The sequence below is a fragment of the Manis pentadactyla genome, chromosome 13 (assembly GCF_030020395.1).
Source record: "Manis pentadactyla isolate mManPen7 chromosome 13, mManPen7.hap1, whole genome shotgun sequence".
Taxonomy (NCBI): Eukaryota; Metazoa; Chordata; class Mammalia; order Pholidota; family Manidae; genus Manis; species Manis pentadactyla.
Genome location: NC_080031.1, coordinates 22,149,446 through 22,165,232, shown reverse-complemented (window position 1 = coordinate 22,165,232; position 15,787 = coordinate 22,149,446). Strand labels below are relative to the sequence as shown.

Genomic DNA, 15,787 nt, shown 5'->3' with positions numbered 1-15,787 from the left:
CACACAATAGGTGTTCAACCAGTAATTGTTGAGTGAATAGATGAATTAGCACCCACAGCTATGTTGAATTGATTAGGTTTCCTGTATCGTCATTTCCACCTTCTGAGCTTTGTCACGCAGTCTCTCTCCTGGAATGTTCTCACTCCATCTGGTGCCTATTTGCTCCGCTGACTGTTCTTTGTGGTTTGGGTCCCATTATTTATTTTCACCCTGGAACCTGGAACCCTTCCTGACTCCTTATGTCTTTCTTGTGTGTCCCTAAATCTTGCTTTGATAGCACCTGGGCCTCCACTGTCTTACCATTCATAACATATTACTGGAATTTCAATCTCCCTTTCGGATTTCTCTCAGTGGATCATAAGCTCGGTGATGGTGAGATCTGCATATTTCTTTATGTACCACTGAAGCATCAGAAACTATCAAGGTGCCTGATACTTTCTTTGAGCTCAAATATATTTGTTGATTAATAAATAAAGGGTGGAAAGAATGAATGAATTTATTCTGGAATTATTTTTTTAGAGATGGAGCAACATATTTTTTTAAGTAGCTTTTCATAATGAAATGTTACAAAAAACAAACCAATTCACAGAGAAAAATAACATAAACAGCCCACATTCAAGAGACGATGAAAAAATCTGAGAGCAGGGAGAATATCAAGGCATACTATTTGCTTAATTACTGAGAATCTCAGTTTCAATATCTTTCTCATTTCACAGTTGAAGCAGGACTTAAAACAAATTATGGTTCCCATAAGAAATCTCGTTAGAATCCTCCTTAGAGTCTGCACCAAAAAATAAAAAAATACCCTGTTCTTCAGTATCACTGTTTGCTCTATATTTTAATGAATTTTTCATCTTCCTTTATACTTACATTTATTCATTCAATACTTATCATGCACCAGACATTGTTCTCCTTGCAGACACTATCATTAAGTAGCAGCTAGTACTTTATAGAGCATGAGTGTATATTTAGTAAATAGGAATTCCTTCTGACATTAAAATAATCTTTTAATCTAAAATATAAAAATTAATTCACACTATATAAAGGGTGATCAGCAGAAGATGGTGATATTAGAAAAACAAAGTGATTCTGAAGCCTCCAAGGAAATCTGGGAATATGGTGCACTATTTGTCACTTTCCCCTTAGCGGTTAAATGACCCATTGCTTTTATATTCTTAGAGTAGTTACATACCACAGGATTACAGATTATAGTTAGCATATTGTCATCACCTATGGCTACATAAAAATGAGCAGATTATGAAAAGTTAGAATTCAGTTACAAGTAATGAACAAATATATAATTAATTTGTATATGAATATATAGTCTCCAGCACAATCGCTAGCTCAGTAAATTGTAAGTAGCAGGGTGAGCTCCCCTTGCCATCATCGTTGCCTGGCAGTGTGTCACAGGAGCTGAGAGTATGGCTTGAGGAATCAGGTTGGTTCTGCTTACTGGCCCTCCACTACATCTATGGATACTTTCCTCAGTAAAATGGGGGTAATACAAGTGCTTACCACTTTTGATTATTGTAAAGATTACTACTAAATACCAATACATTTTTTTATTTATTCAATTTTTGTGTGTGTGTTAAAATGAAAGTTTATGGATCCACATACATAAATGAAGGTAGTAGAGCTAATTTCATAAAATTTCCCAGATATGTAAAGAGTGTTCTTCAGTGATGTTTTTTTTTTTTTTTTTTAATAATTATTTTTTATTGAAGGGTAGTTGACACACAGTATTACATTACATGAGTTTCAAGTGTACAACACAGTGGTAGAACATTTATATACATAATTCTAGGTTCCAGCTATCACCCTACCAGGCTGTTACAATATCTTGACTATATTCCTTATGCTATACATTACATCCCGGTTACTTATTTATTTTACCATTGGAAGTCTGTACTTTTTTTTTTTTTTTTTTGTGAGGGCATCTCTCATATTTATTGATCAAATGGTTGTTAACGACAATAAAATTCTGTATAGGGGAGTCAATGCTCAATGCACAATCATTATTCCACCCCAAGCCTAATTTTTGTCAGTCTCCAATCTTCTGAGGCATAATAAACAAGTTTTTACATGTAGAACAAATTCTTACATAATGAATAAGTTACATAGTGAGCAGTACAAGGGCAGTCATCACAGAAACTTTCGGTTTTGTTCATGCATTATGAACTATAAACAGTCAGTTCAAATATGAATACTCATTTGGTTTTTATACTTGATTTATATGTGGATACCACATTTCTCTCTTTATTATTATTATTTTTAATAAAATGCTGAAGTGGTAGGTAGATACAAGATAAAGGTAGAAAACATAGTTTAGTGTTGTAAGAGAGCAAATGTAGATGATCAGGTGTGTGCCTGTAGACTATGTGTTAATCCAAGCTAGACCAGGGCAATAAAACATCCACGTATGCAGAAGATTTCTCTCAGAACAGGGGGGGTGAGGTTCTAAGCCTCACCTCAGTTGATCCCCAATTTCTCACCTGATGGCCCCCCTGCAACTGTGCCTGTCTTAGGTTGTTCCTCCCTTGAGGAATCTTACCCGTCTCTGGCTAACCAGTCATCTTCCGGGGCCATACAGGGAAATGTGAAGTTGGTAAGTGAGAGAGAAGCCTTATTGTTTGAAAAAGTTAGCTTTTTTACTTCTTTGCATATTTATGCCCTGTGGCTTCTATGCCCAGCATTTGTCTTGAGGTATCTTTACCACTTGGAAGAATTATGATACTCAGTAAATTTGATATGAGGCACGAATTCTATTTAAGGGTTGTAATTAGGAAGGAAGAAGAAAAGCTATAGAAGTAGCAGGCGGAAGAAAACATGGGAAGATTGATTATTTCTTTGATATATCTTCTTGTAGAGTAACTTCAGCATGTATAGGTTTTAAGCTACTACTTAAATTGCACACACACATTAACATAATAGGAGTATAGTTACATAACCAAAGCATATCTGTAATTACCAGCCATCTCCAGTGAAACCAAGAAAACCAGTTAGGCACCTTAGGCATTTGTGAAAACTTATCTATGATATGGTGGATATTGTCCAACTGAACTTGAACAGTCTGAGAGAAATCAGACAGATTAAAACAACCCATTCCTGGGGACTGTTCACATGCCATATGTTCTTTTAACAGTAAATAGTTTGTAGTTGTAAGACTTTGGAGCACTACAATTTGCACTTCCCCAAATTCTTGGTTGAGTTCCAACAGTATAGATCCAGTCCAATTTTGTTGTTTTACTGTATGCACAGGCCAGCTTAGATATCTCCTTCCTCATTCCCATGGCAAGTCCAGGAACTGGTGGGATGAGTGCATCTACAGCTGTAGCAGTGCGTGGATCTTTGTTGGGGTTTTTTGATGATCATCTTCTGGCATGAGTCTTCCAGAGAGTGCAGATGTTGGAAGTTCTTTTTCATATCGTATCTTAGTTCATTTTCGGGGTAGCCCAATTAGGCTTTGATCCTCTGTATAAACACAAACAAACCCTTTGCATACACTTTTATATGCCCTTTATACCCTTGTGTAGAACTCGTTGGAGGTTACCACACAGGAACTGCCCTTTTTTTTTTTTTTTTTTTTTTTTTTGCTATCACTAATCTACACTTACATGACGAATATTATGTTTACTGGGCTCTCCCCTATACCAGGTCTCCCCTATAAACCCCTTTACAGTCACTGTCCATCAGCATAGCAAAATGTTGTAGAATCACTACTTGCCTTCTCTGTGTTGTACAGCCCTCCCTTTTCTCCTACCCCCCCATGCATGTTAATCTTAATACCCCCCTACTTCTCCCCCCCTTATCCCTCCCTACCCACCCATCCTCCCCAGTCCCTTTCCCTTTGGTACCTGTTAGTCCATTCTTGAGTTCTGTGATTCTGCTGCTGTTTTGCTCCTTCAGTTTTTCCTTTGTTCTTATATTCCACAGATAAGTGAAATCATTTGGTATTTCTCTTTCTCTGCTTGGCTTGTTTCACTGAGCATAATACCCTCCAGCTCCATCCATGTTGCTGCAAATGATTGGATTTGCCCTTTTCTTATGGCTGAGTAGTATTCCATTGTGTATATGTACCACATCTTCTTTATCCATTCATCTATTGATGGACATTTAGGTTGCTTCCAATTCTTGGCTATTGTAAATAGTGCTGCAATAAACATAGGGGTGCATCTGTCTTTCTCAAACTTGATTGCTGCGTTCTTAGGGTAAATTCCTAGGAGTGGAATTCCTGGGTCAAATGGTAAGTCTGTTTTGAGCATTTTGATGTACCTCCATACTGCTTTCCACAATGGTTGAACTAACTTACATTCCCACCAGCAGTATAGGAGGGTTCCCCTTTCTCCACAGCCTCGCCAACATTTGCTGTTGTTTGTCTTTTGGATGGCAGCCATCCTTACTGGTGTGAGGTGATACCTCATTGTAGTTTTAATTTGCATTTGCCTGATAATTAGCCATGTGGAGCATCTTTTCATGTGTCTGTTGGCCATCTGTATTTCTTTTTTGGAGAACTGTCTGTTCAGTTCCTCTGCCCATTTTTTAATTGGGTTATTTGTTTTTTGTTTGTTGAGGCGTGAGAGCTCCTTATATATTCTGGACGTCAAGCCTTTATCGGATGTGTCATTTTCAAATATATTCTCCCATACTGTAGGGATCCTTCTTGTTCTATTGATGGTGTCTTTTGCTGTACAGAAGCTTTTCAGCTTAATATAGTCCCACTTACTCATTTTTGCTGTTGTTTTCCTTGCCCGGGGAGATATGTTCAAGAAGAGGTCACTCATGTTTATGTCTAAGAGGTTTTTGCCTATGTTTTCTTCCAAGAGTTTAATGGTTTTGTGGCTTATATTCAGGTCTTTGATCCATTTTGAGTTTACTTTTGTATATGGGGTTAGACAATGGTCCAGTTTCATTCTCCTACATGTAGCTGTCCAGTTTTGCCAGCACCACCTGTTGAAGAGACTGTCATTTCGCCATTGTATGTCCATGGCTCCTTTATCAAATATTAATTGACCATATATGTCTGGGTTAATGTCTGGATTATCTAGTCTGTTCCATTGGTCTGTGGCTCTGCTCTTGTGCCAGTACCAAATTGTCTTGATTACTATGGCTTTATAGTAGAGCTTAAAGTTGGGGAGTGAGATCCCCCCTACTTTATTCTTCTTTCTCAGGATTGCTTTGGCTATTCGGGGTCTTTGGTGTTTCCATATGAATTTTTGAATTATTTGTTCCAGTTCATTGAAGAATGTTGCTGGTAGTTTCATAGGGATTGCATCAAATCTGTATATTGCTTTGGGCAGGATGGCCATTTTGACGATATTAATTCTTCCTAGCCACGAGCATGGGATGAGTTTCCATCTGTTAGTGTCCCCTTTAATTTCTCTTAAGAGTGACTTGTAGTTTCCAGAGTATAAGTCTTTCACTTCTTTGGTTAGGTTTATTCCTAGGTATTTTATTTTTTTTGATGCAATTGTGAATGGAGTTGTTTTCCTGATTTCTCTTTCTGTTGGTTCATTGTTAGTATATAGGAAAGCCACAGATTTCTGTGTGTTGATTTTGTATCCTGCAACTTTGCTGTATTCCGATATCAGTTCTAGTAGTTTTGGGGTGGAGTCTTTAGGGTTTTTTATGTACAGTATCATGTCATCTGCAAATAGTGACAGTTTAACTTCTTCTTTACCAATCTGGATTCCTTGTATTTCTTTATTTTGTCTGATTGCCATGGCTAGGACCTCCAGTACTATGTTAAATAACAGTGGAGAGAGTGGACATCCCTGTCTAGTTCCCGATCTCAGAGGAAATGCTTTCAGCTTCTCGCTGTTCAATATAATGTTGGCTGTGGGTTTATCATAGATGGCCTTTATTATGTTGAGGTACTTGCCCTCTATTCCCATTCTGCTGAGAGTTTTTAACATGAATGGATGTTGAACTTTGTCAAATGCTTTTTCAGCATCTATGGAGATGATCATGTTGTTTTTGTCTTTCTTTTTGTTGATGTGGTGGATGATATTAATGGACTTTTGAATGTTGTACCATCCTTGCGTCCCTGGAATGAATCCCACTTGGTCATGGTGTATGATCCTTTTTTTTTTTTTTTTTTTTTTAGATAATTATTTTTTATTGAAGGGTAGTTGACACACAGTTTTACATTACATTAGTTTCAGGTGTACAACACAGTGATTCAACATTTATATACATGATAATTCTAAGTACCAGCTATCACCATACCAAGTTGTTACAATATTTTGACTATATTCCTTATGCTATACATTACATCCCGGTTGCTTATTTATTTTACAATTGGAAGTGTGTACTTTTTCTTGGTTGTTGTTGTTAGGGCATCTCTCATTTTTATTGATCAAATGGTTGTTAACAACAATAAAATTCTGTATAGGGGAGTCAATGCTCAATGCACAATCATTAATCCACCCCAAGCCTAATTTTCGTCAGTCTCCAATCTTCTGAAGCATAACGAACAAGTTCTTACATGGAGAACAAATTCTTACATAGTGAATAAGTTACATGGTGAACAGCACAAGGGCAGTCATCACAGAAACTTTTGGTTTTGCTCATGCATTATGAACTATAAACAGTCAGTTCAAATATGAATACACATTTGATTTTTATACTTGATTTATATGTGGATACCACATTTCTCTCTTTATTATTTTTAATAAGATGCTGAGGTGGTAGGTAGATACAACATAAAGGTAGAAAACATAGTTTAGTGTTGTAAGAGAGCAAATGTAGATGATCAGGTGTGTGCCTGTAGACTATGTGTTAATCCAAGCTAGACAAGGGCAATAAAACATCCACATATGCAGAAGATTTCTCTCAGAACAGGGGGGGTGAGGTTCTAAGCCTCACCTCTGTTGATCCCCAATTTCTCACCTGATGACCCCCCAGCGACTGTGCCTGTCTTAGGTTGTTCCTCCCTTGAGGAATCTTACCCGTCTCTGGCTAACCAGTCATCTTCCGGGGCCACACAGGGAAATGTTAAGTTGGTAAGTGAGAGAGAAGCCTTATTGTTTGAAATGGTTAGCTTTTTATTTCTTTGCATATTTATGCCCTGTGGCTTCTATGCCCAGCATTTGTCTTGAGGTATCTTTACCACTTGGAGGAGTTATGATACTCGGTAAATTTGATATGAGGCACGAATTCTATTTAAGAATTCGTTGTAATTAGGAAGGAAGAAGAAAAGCTATAGAAGTAGCAGGCGGGAGAAAACATGGGAAGATTGATTATTTCTTTGACATATCTTCTTGTAGAGTAACTTCAGCATGTATATATTTTAAGCTACTACTTAAATTGCGCACACACATTAACATAATAGGAGTATAGTTACATAACCAAAGCATACCTGTAATTACCAGCCATCTCCAGTGAAACCAAGAAAACCAGTTAGGCACCCTAGGCATTTGTGAAAACTTATCAATGATATGATGGTTATTATCTAACTGAATTTGAATAGTTTGAGAAAAATCAGACAAATTAAAACAACCCATTCCTGGGCACTGTTCACATCCCATATGTTCTTTTAACAGTAAATAGTCTGTAGTTGTAAGATTTTGGAGCGCTACAATTTGCACTTCTCCTAATTCTTGGTTGAGTTCCAACAGTATAGATCCAGTCAAATTTGTTGTTTTACTCTATGCACAGGCCAGCTTAGATATCTCCTTCATTCCCATGGCAAGTCCAGGAGCTGGTGGGATGAGTGCATCTACAGCTGTAGCAGTGCGTGGATCTTTGTTGGGGTTTTTTGATGATCATCTTCTGGCATGAGTCTTCCCGAGAGTGCTGATGTTGGAAGTTCTCTTTCATATCGTTTCTTAGTTCATTTTCGGGGTAGCCAAATTAGGCTTTGATCCTCTGTATAAACACAAACAGACCCTTTGCCTACACTTTTATATGTCCTTTATATTATTGTGTAGAACTCATTAGAGGTCACCACATAGGAACTGCATTTTTTTTTTTTAATCATTAATCTACACTTACATGACGAATACTTACGAATACTTTGTTTACTAGGCTCTCCCCTATACCAGGTCCCCCCTATATACTCCTTTACAGTCACTGTCCATCAGCGTAGCAAACTGTTGTAGAATCACTACTTGTCTTCTCTGTGTTGTACAGCCCTCCCCTTTCTCCCACCCCGCTATGGATGCTAATCTTAATACCCCCTTACTTCTCCCCCCCTTATCCCTCCCTACCCACCCATCCTCCCCAGTCCCTTTCCCTTTGGTACCTGTTAGTCCATTCTTGAGTTCTGTGATTCTGCTGCTGTTTTGTTCCTTCAGTTTTTCCTTTGTTCTTATATTCCACAGATGAGTGAAATCATTTGGTATTTCTCTTTCTCTGCTTGGCTTGTTTCACTGAGCAAAATACCCTCCAGCTCCATCCATGTTGCTGCAAATGGTTGGATTTGCCCTTTTCTTATGGCTGAGTAGTATTCCATTGTGTATATGTACCACATCTTCTTTATCCATTCATCTATCGATGGACATTTAGGTTGCTTCCAATTCTTGGCTATTGTAAATAGTGCTGCGATAAACATAGGGGTGCACTGATCTTTCTCATACTTGATTGCTGCATTCTTAGGGTAAATTCCTAGGAGTGCAATTCCTGGGTCAAATGGTAAGTCTGTTTTGAGCATTTTGATGTACCTCCATACTGCTTTCCACAATGGTTGAACAAGTTTACATTCCCACCAGCAGTGTAGGAGGGTTCCCCTTTCTCCACAGCCTCGCCAACATTTGTTGTTGTTTGTCTTTTGGATGGCAGCCATCCTTACTGGTGTGAGGTGATACCTCATTGTAGTTTTAATTTGCATTTCTCTGATAATTAGCGATGTGGAGCATCTTTTCATGTGTCTGTTGGCCATCTGTATTTCTTTTTTGGAGAACCGTCTGTTCAGTTCCTTTGCCCATTTTTTAATTGGGTTATTTGTTTTTTGTTTGTTGAGGCGTGTGAGCTCTTTATATATTCTGGACGTCAAGCCTTTATCGGATGTGTCATTTTCAAAGATATTCTCCCATACTGTAGGGTTTCTTTTTGTTCTATTGATGGTGTCTTTTGCTGTACAGAAGCTTTTCAGCTTAATATAGTCCCACTTGTTCATTTTTGCTGTTGTTTTCCTTGCCCGGGGAGATATGTTCAAGAAGAGGTCACTCATGTTTATGTCTAAGAGGTTTGTGCCTATGTTTTCTTCCAAGAGTTTAATGGTTTCATGACTTACATTCAGGTCTTTGATCCATTTTGAGTTTACTTTTGTATATGGGGTTAGACGATGGTCCAGTTTCATTCTCCTACATGTAGCTGTCCAGTTTTGCCAGCACCATCTGTTGAAGAGACTGTCATTTCGCCATTGTATGTCCATGGCTCCTTTATCAAATATTAATTGACCATATATGTCTGAGTTAATGTCTGGATTCTCTAGTCTGTTCCATTGGTCTGTGGCTCTGTTCTTGTGCCAGTACCAAATTGTCTTGATTACTATGGCTTTATAATAGAGCTTGAAGTTGGGGAGTGAGATCCCCCCTACTTTATTCTTCTTTCTCAGGATTGCTTTGGCTATTCGGGGTCTTTGGTGGTTCCATATGAATTTTTGAATTATTTGATCCAGTTCATTGAAGAATGTTGCTGGTAGTTTCATAGGGATTGCATCAAATCTGTATATTGCTTTGGGCAGGATGGCCATTTTGACGATATTAATTCTTCCTAGCCATGAGCATGGGATGCGTTTCCATCTGTTAGTGTCCTCTTTAATTTCTTTTAAGAGTGACTTGTAGTTTTCAGAATATAAGTCTTTCACTTCTTTGGTTAGGTTTATTCCTAGGTATTTTATTTTTTTTGATGCAATTGTGAATGGAGTTGTTTTCCTGATTTCTCTTTCTGTTGGTTCATTGTTGGTATATAGGAAAGCCACAGATTTCTGTGTGTTGATTTTGTATCCTGCAACTTTGCTGTATTCCGATATCAGTTCTAGTAGTTCTGGGGTGGAGTCTTTAGGGTTTTTTATGTACAGTATCATGTCATCTGCAAATAGTGACAGTTTGACTTCTTCTATGCCAATCTGGATTCCTTGTATTTTTTTGTTTTGTCTGATTGCCGTGGCTAGGACCTCTAGTACAATATTAAATAACAGTGGGGAGAGTGGGCATCCCTGTCTAGTTCCCGATCTCAGCGGAAATGCTTTCAGCTTCTCGCTATTCAATATAATGTTGGCTGTGGGTTTTTCATAGATGGCCTTTATTATGTTGAGGTACTTGCCCTCTATTCCCATTTTGCTGAGAGTTTTTATCATGAATGGATGTTGAACTTTGTCAAATGCTTTTTCAGCATCTATGGAGATGATCATGTGGTTTTTGTCTTTCTTTTTGTTGATGTGGTGGATGATATTGATGGACTTTCGAATGTTGTGCCATCCTTGCATCCCTGGGATGAATCCCACTTGGTCATGGTGTACGATGGTTTTGATGTATTTTTGAATTCGGTTTGCTAAAATTTTGTTGAGTATTTTTGCGTCTACGTTCATCAGGGATATTGGTCTATAGTTTTCTTTTTTGGTGGTGTCTTTGCCTGGTTTTGGTATTAGGGTGATGTTAGCTTCATAGAATGAGTTTGGGAGTATCCCCTCCTCTTCTATTTCTTGGAAAACTTTAAGGAGAATGGGTATTATGTCTTCCCTGTATGTCTGATAAAATTCCGAGGTAAATCCATCTGGCCCGGGGGTTTTGTTCTTTGGTAGTTTTTTGATTACCGCTTCAATTTCGTTGCTGGTAATTGGTCTGTTTAGATTTTCTGTTTCTTTTTGGGTCAGTCTTGGAAGGTTGTATTTTTCTAGGAAGTTGTCCATTTCTCCTAGGTTTCCCAGCTTGTTAGCATATAGGTTTTCATAGTAGTCTCTAATAATTCTTTGTATTTCTGCGGGATCTGTTGTGATTTTTCCTTTCTCGTTTCTGATACTGTTGATTTGTGTTGACTCTCTTTTCTTCTTAATAAGTCTGGCTAGAGGCTTATCTATTTTGTTTATTTTCTCGAAGAACCAGCTCTTGGTTTCATTGATTTTTGCTATTGTTTTATTCTTCTCAATTTTATTTATTTCTTCTCTGATCTTTATTATGTCCCTCCTTCTGCTGACCTTAGGCCTCATCTGTTCTTCTTTTTCCAATTTTGATAATTGTGACATTAGACCATTCATTTGGGATTGCTCTTCCTTTTTTAAATATGCTTGGATTGCTATATACTTTCCTCTTAAGACTGCTTTTGCTGTGTCCCACAGAAGTTGGGGCTTAGTGTTGTTGTTGTCATTTGTTTCCATATATTGCTGGATCTCCATTTTGATTTGGTCATTGATCCATTGATTATTTAGGAGCGTGTTGTTAAGCCTCCATGTGTTTGTGAGCCTCTTTGCTTTCTTTGTAAAGTTAATTTCTAGTTTTATGCCTTTGTGGTCTGAAAAGTTGGTTGGTAGGATTTCAATCTTTTGGAATTTTCTGAGGCTCTTTTTGTGGCCTAGTATGTGGTCTATTCTGGAGAATGTTCCATGTGCACTTGAGAAGAATGTATATCCTGTTGCTTATGGATGTAGAGTTCTATAGATGTCCATTAGGTCCATCTGCTCTACTGTGTTGTTCAGTGCTTCCGTGTCCTTACTTATTTTCTGCCCAGTGGATCTATCCTTTGGGGTGAGTGGTGTGTTGAAGTCTCCTAGAATGAATGCATTGCAGTCTATATCCCCCTTTAGTTCTGTTAGTATTTGTTTCACATATGCTGGTCCTCCTGTGTTGGGTGCATATATATTTAGAATGGTTATATCCTCTTGTTTGACTGAGCCCTTTATCATTATGTAGTGTCCTTCTTTATCTCTTGTTACTTTCTTTGTTTTGAAGTCTATTTTGTCTGATATTAGTACTGCAACCCCTGCTTTCTTCTCACTGTTGTTTGCTTGAAATATGTTTTTCCATCCCTTGACTTTTAGTCTGTACATGTCTTTGGGTTTGAGGTGAGTTTCTTGTAAGCAGCATATAGATGGGTCTTGCTTTTTTATCCATTCTGTTACTCTGTGTCTTTTGATTGGTGCATTCAACCCATTAACATTTAGGGTGACTATTGAAAGATATGTACTTATTGCCATTGCAGGCTTTAAATTCGTGGTTACCAAAGGTTCAAGGTTAGCCTCTTTAGTATCTTACTGCCTAACTTAGCTCGCTTATTGAGCTGTTATATACACTGTCTGGAGATTCTTTTCTTCTCTCCCTTCTTGTTCCTCCTCCTCGATTCTTCATATGTTGGGTGTTTTGTGCTGTGCTCCTTCTAGGAGTGCTCCCATCTAGAGCAGTCCATGTAAGATGTTCTGTAGAGGTGGTTTGTGGAAAGCAAATTCCCTCAGCTTTTGTTTGTCTGGGAATTGTTTAATCCCACCGTCATATTTGAATGATAGTCGTGCTGGATACAGTATCCTTGGTTCAAGGCCCTTCTGTTTCATTGTATTAAATATATCATGCCATTCTCTTCTGGCCTGTAGGGTTTCTGTTGAGAAATCTGACGTTAGCCTGATGGGTTTCCCTTTATAGGTGACCTTTTTCTCTCTAGCTGCCTTTAACACTCTTTCCTTGTCCTTGATCTTTGCCATTTTAATTATTATGTGTCTTGGTGTTGCCCTTCTTGGATCCTTTCTGTTGGGGGTTCTGTGTATTTCCGTGGTCTGTTTGATTACTTCCTCCCCCAGTGTGGGGAAGTTTTCAGCAATTATTTCTTCTAAGATACTTTCCATCTCTTTTCCTCTCTCTTCTTCTTCTGGGACCCCTATAATATGGATATTGTTCCTTTTAGATTGGTCACACAGTTCTCTTAATATTGTTTCATTCCTGGAGATCCTTTTGTCTCTCTCTATGTCAGCTTCTATGCGTTCCTGTTCTCTGATTTCAATTCCATCAATGGCCTCTTGCATTCTATCCATTCTGCTTATAAACCCTTCCAGAGTTTGTTTCATTTCTGCGATCTCCTTTCTGGCATCTGTGATCTCTTTCCGGACTTCATCCCATTTTTCTTGCGTATTTCTCTGCATCTCTGTCAGCATGTTTATGATTCTTATTTTGAATTCTTTGTCAGGAAGACTGGTTAGGTCTGTCTCCTTCTCTGGTGTTGTCTCTGTGATCTTTGTCTGCCTGTAGCTTTGCCTTTTCATGGTGATAGGAATAGTCTGCAGAACTGGGACGAGTGACGGCTGGAAGGACTTCCTTTCTTGTTGATTTGTGGCCCTCCTCTCCTGGGAGAACAGCGGCCTCTAGTGGCTTGTGCTGCGCAGCTGCGCGCAGACAGGGTTTCTGCTTCCTTCCTGGCTGCTATGGAGTTAATCTCCGCTGTTGCTGTGGGCGTGGCCTGGATCGGGCAGCTACTCCAAAATGGTGGAGTCGCGTTGGAGCAGGAGCTGCTCAGAGGCTATTTATCTCCGTAAGGGGCCTCCCTGCTCCCTGCAGCCCAGGGGTTAGGGTGCCCAGAGATCCCGGATTCCCTACCTCTGGATTAAGTGACCCGCCCTGCCCCTTTAAGACTTCCAGAAAGCACCCGCCAAAACAAAACAACGACCACAAAAAAAACAAGAAAAAAAATTTTTTTAATTAAAAAAAAAAAAAAAATTTTTTAATTAAAAAAAAAAAAAAGGTGGTCGTTCGTTTTTCTTTATTCTCCGGTGCCAGCCTCAGGCCTCTGCTCACCGGTCTTTCTGCCCTGTTTCCCTAGTATTGGGGTCCCTGTCCCTTTAAGACTTCCAAAAAGCGCTCGCCAAAACAAAGCAGCAAAAAAGCAAAAAAAAAAAAAAATGGTCGCGCGCTTTTCTTATGTCCTCTGTCGCCCAGCCTCCAGTGCCTGCTCACTGTTCTTGCTGCCCTGTTTTCCCAGTATCGAGGGCCCTGCACTCTGGCCCGGATGGCTGGGGCTGGGTGTTTGGCAGCCCTGGGCTCCATCTCCCTCCCGCTCTGCCTGCTCTTCTCCCGCCGGGAGCTGGGGGGAGGGGCGCTCGGCTCCCGCGGGGCCGGGGCTTGTATCTTACCCCCTTCGCGAGGCGCTGGGTTCTCTCAGGTGTGGATGTGGTCTGGATATTGTCCTGTGTCCTCTGGTCTTTATTCTAGGAAGGGTTGTCTTTGTTATATTTTCATAGATATGTTGTTTTGGGAGGAGATTTCCGCTGCTCTACTCACGCCGCCATCTTCCGCCCTTCAGTTATGTTTTTATCCCATTGTTATATCCATCCTTTCAATACAAAATCTACGAGTTATAGCAGTTCGTATTTTCTTTATCCCAAAAGTATTTCTTGTTGAGATCTTTCAAAATGTTCTTCTGTCCTTTGCCTCAGTTAAATTGTTATGGGGGCTCCAGGAACATTTATTTGTCAGTTGGAATAGATTTCCTACTAAACAATTTTCTAATGGCATCTTTCATCTGGTCATTTCTCAAGGTATAGATTAAGGGGTTTAACTTAGGGGTTATCATAGTGTGGAATGCAGTGACAGCTTTATCAATTGATAAAGTAGCTGCAGGTCTCATGTACACAAATATAAGGGAACAAAGAACAAGACCACCACTGTGATGTGGGAGACACAGGTGGAGAGGGCTTTGTGCCTCGCCTCCAAGCTATGGTTCCATAGAGAGCCAGAATGACTACATAAGACACTATCAAGAGGAGAAAGTTTAACATACAGAGAAATTCACTGTTGGCAGCAACAAAGAGCCCTAGAGTGTGGGTGTCTGTGCAGGCAAGATTGAGCAAAGGAATCAGGTCACACATGAAGTGATCTATGACGTTAGGGCCACAGAAGGGTAATCGGAAGATGAAGAGATCTGTATGGTTGCATGAAGAAAGCCTCCCTCCCACACCACTCCCACTAGCAGGCCACACACCCGCTGATTCATGATAGTTGTATAGTGCAAGGGCTTGCAGATGGCCACATCGCGGTTATAAGCCATCACGGTCAGCAGGATGACATCGGCACCTCCAAAGAAATGTTCCCCAAAGATCTGGGTCATGCATCCATTGAATAAGATGGTTTTCTTTTCATGGAGTGAATCTACAATCAGTTTAGGGGCACTTACAGAGGAATAGCAGGCATCAATAAAGGAGAGATAGGCCAGGAAGAAGTACATGGGGGTGTCCAATAATGGGCTGGTGGTGATGGTGACAACAATGAGCACATTTCCTACCACAGTGATGATGCAGATGAGAAAAAACACAACAAATATAACTTTCTGCATCTTTGGATTCTCTGTGAGCCTCAATAGAACAAACGGTCATGTTGTTCCTATTCTCCATGTATTTCATATTATGTCAAATACATTCCCTGAAAAAATCATGTTTATTAACACAACCTTTAATTTATTAAAACTCTCCAGCTAATAAATAAAAAGCCCTAGGTTTTATTGAGTTGTGAATTGTTATGAGGGTCTTTTTCTTCTGACACAACAAATGGTTCTGAGTCCTTAAAGATTATTCCCATTGACTCCCAGGTGAAAATTCTTTGAGGGTATAGACATGAGGAACTTTTCTATACAAACATGCAGGAACTCACATGATCATCTGAAATGAGTAAAAGCCTAACATGAATTAGGAGATTGTACTTAGAATGCCAGCTGAGTGAGAAAAAGGGGCAGAACCTGGATGTAAGGGCTGTGAACATAAAGCTAAGGAGTTTTCCCTCTAGTCTTAGGGAAATGCGGAACCAAAAATGGAAACTGAGAACATGAGTGGAAGGATGAAGAAGAATTTGTGGAAGGCATTGGTGAATATAATGGT

At 39.3% G+C, this 15,787-nt stretch overlaps 1 pseudogene; it reads right to left on the bottom strand.

Moving 5' to 3' along the window:
* Positions 1-14,382: 14,382 nt before the first annotated feature.
* On the bottom strand, positions 14,383-15,316 carry LOC118923541 (olfactory receptor 4C46-like; annotated as a pseudogene).
* Between the last annotated feature and the right edge of the window lie 471 nt (positions 15,317-15,787).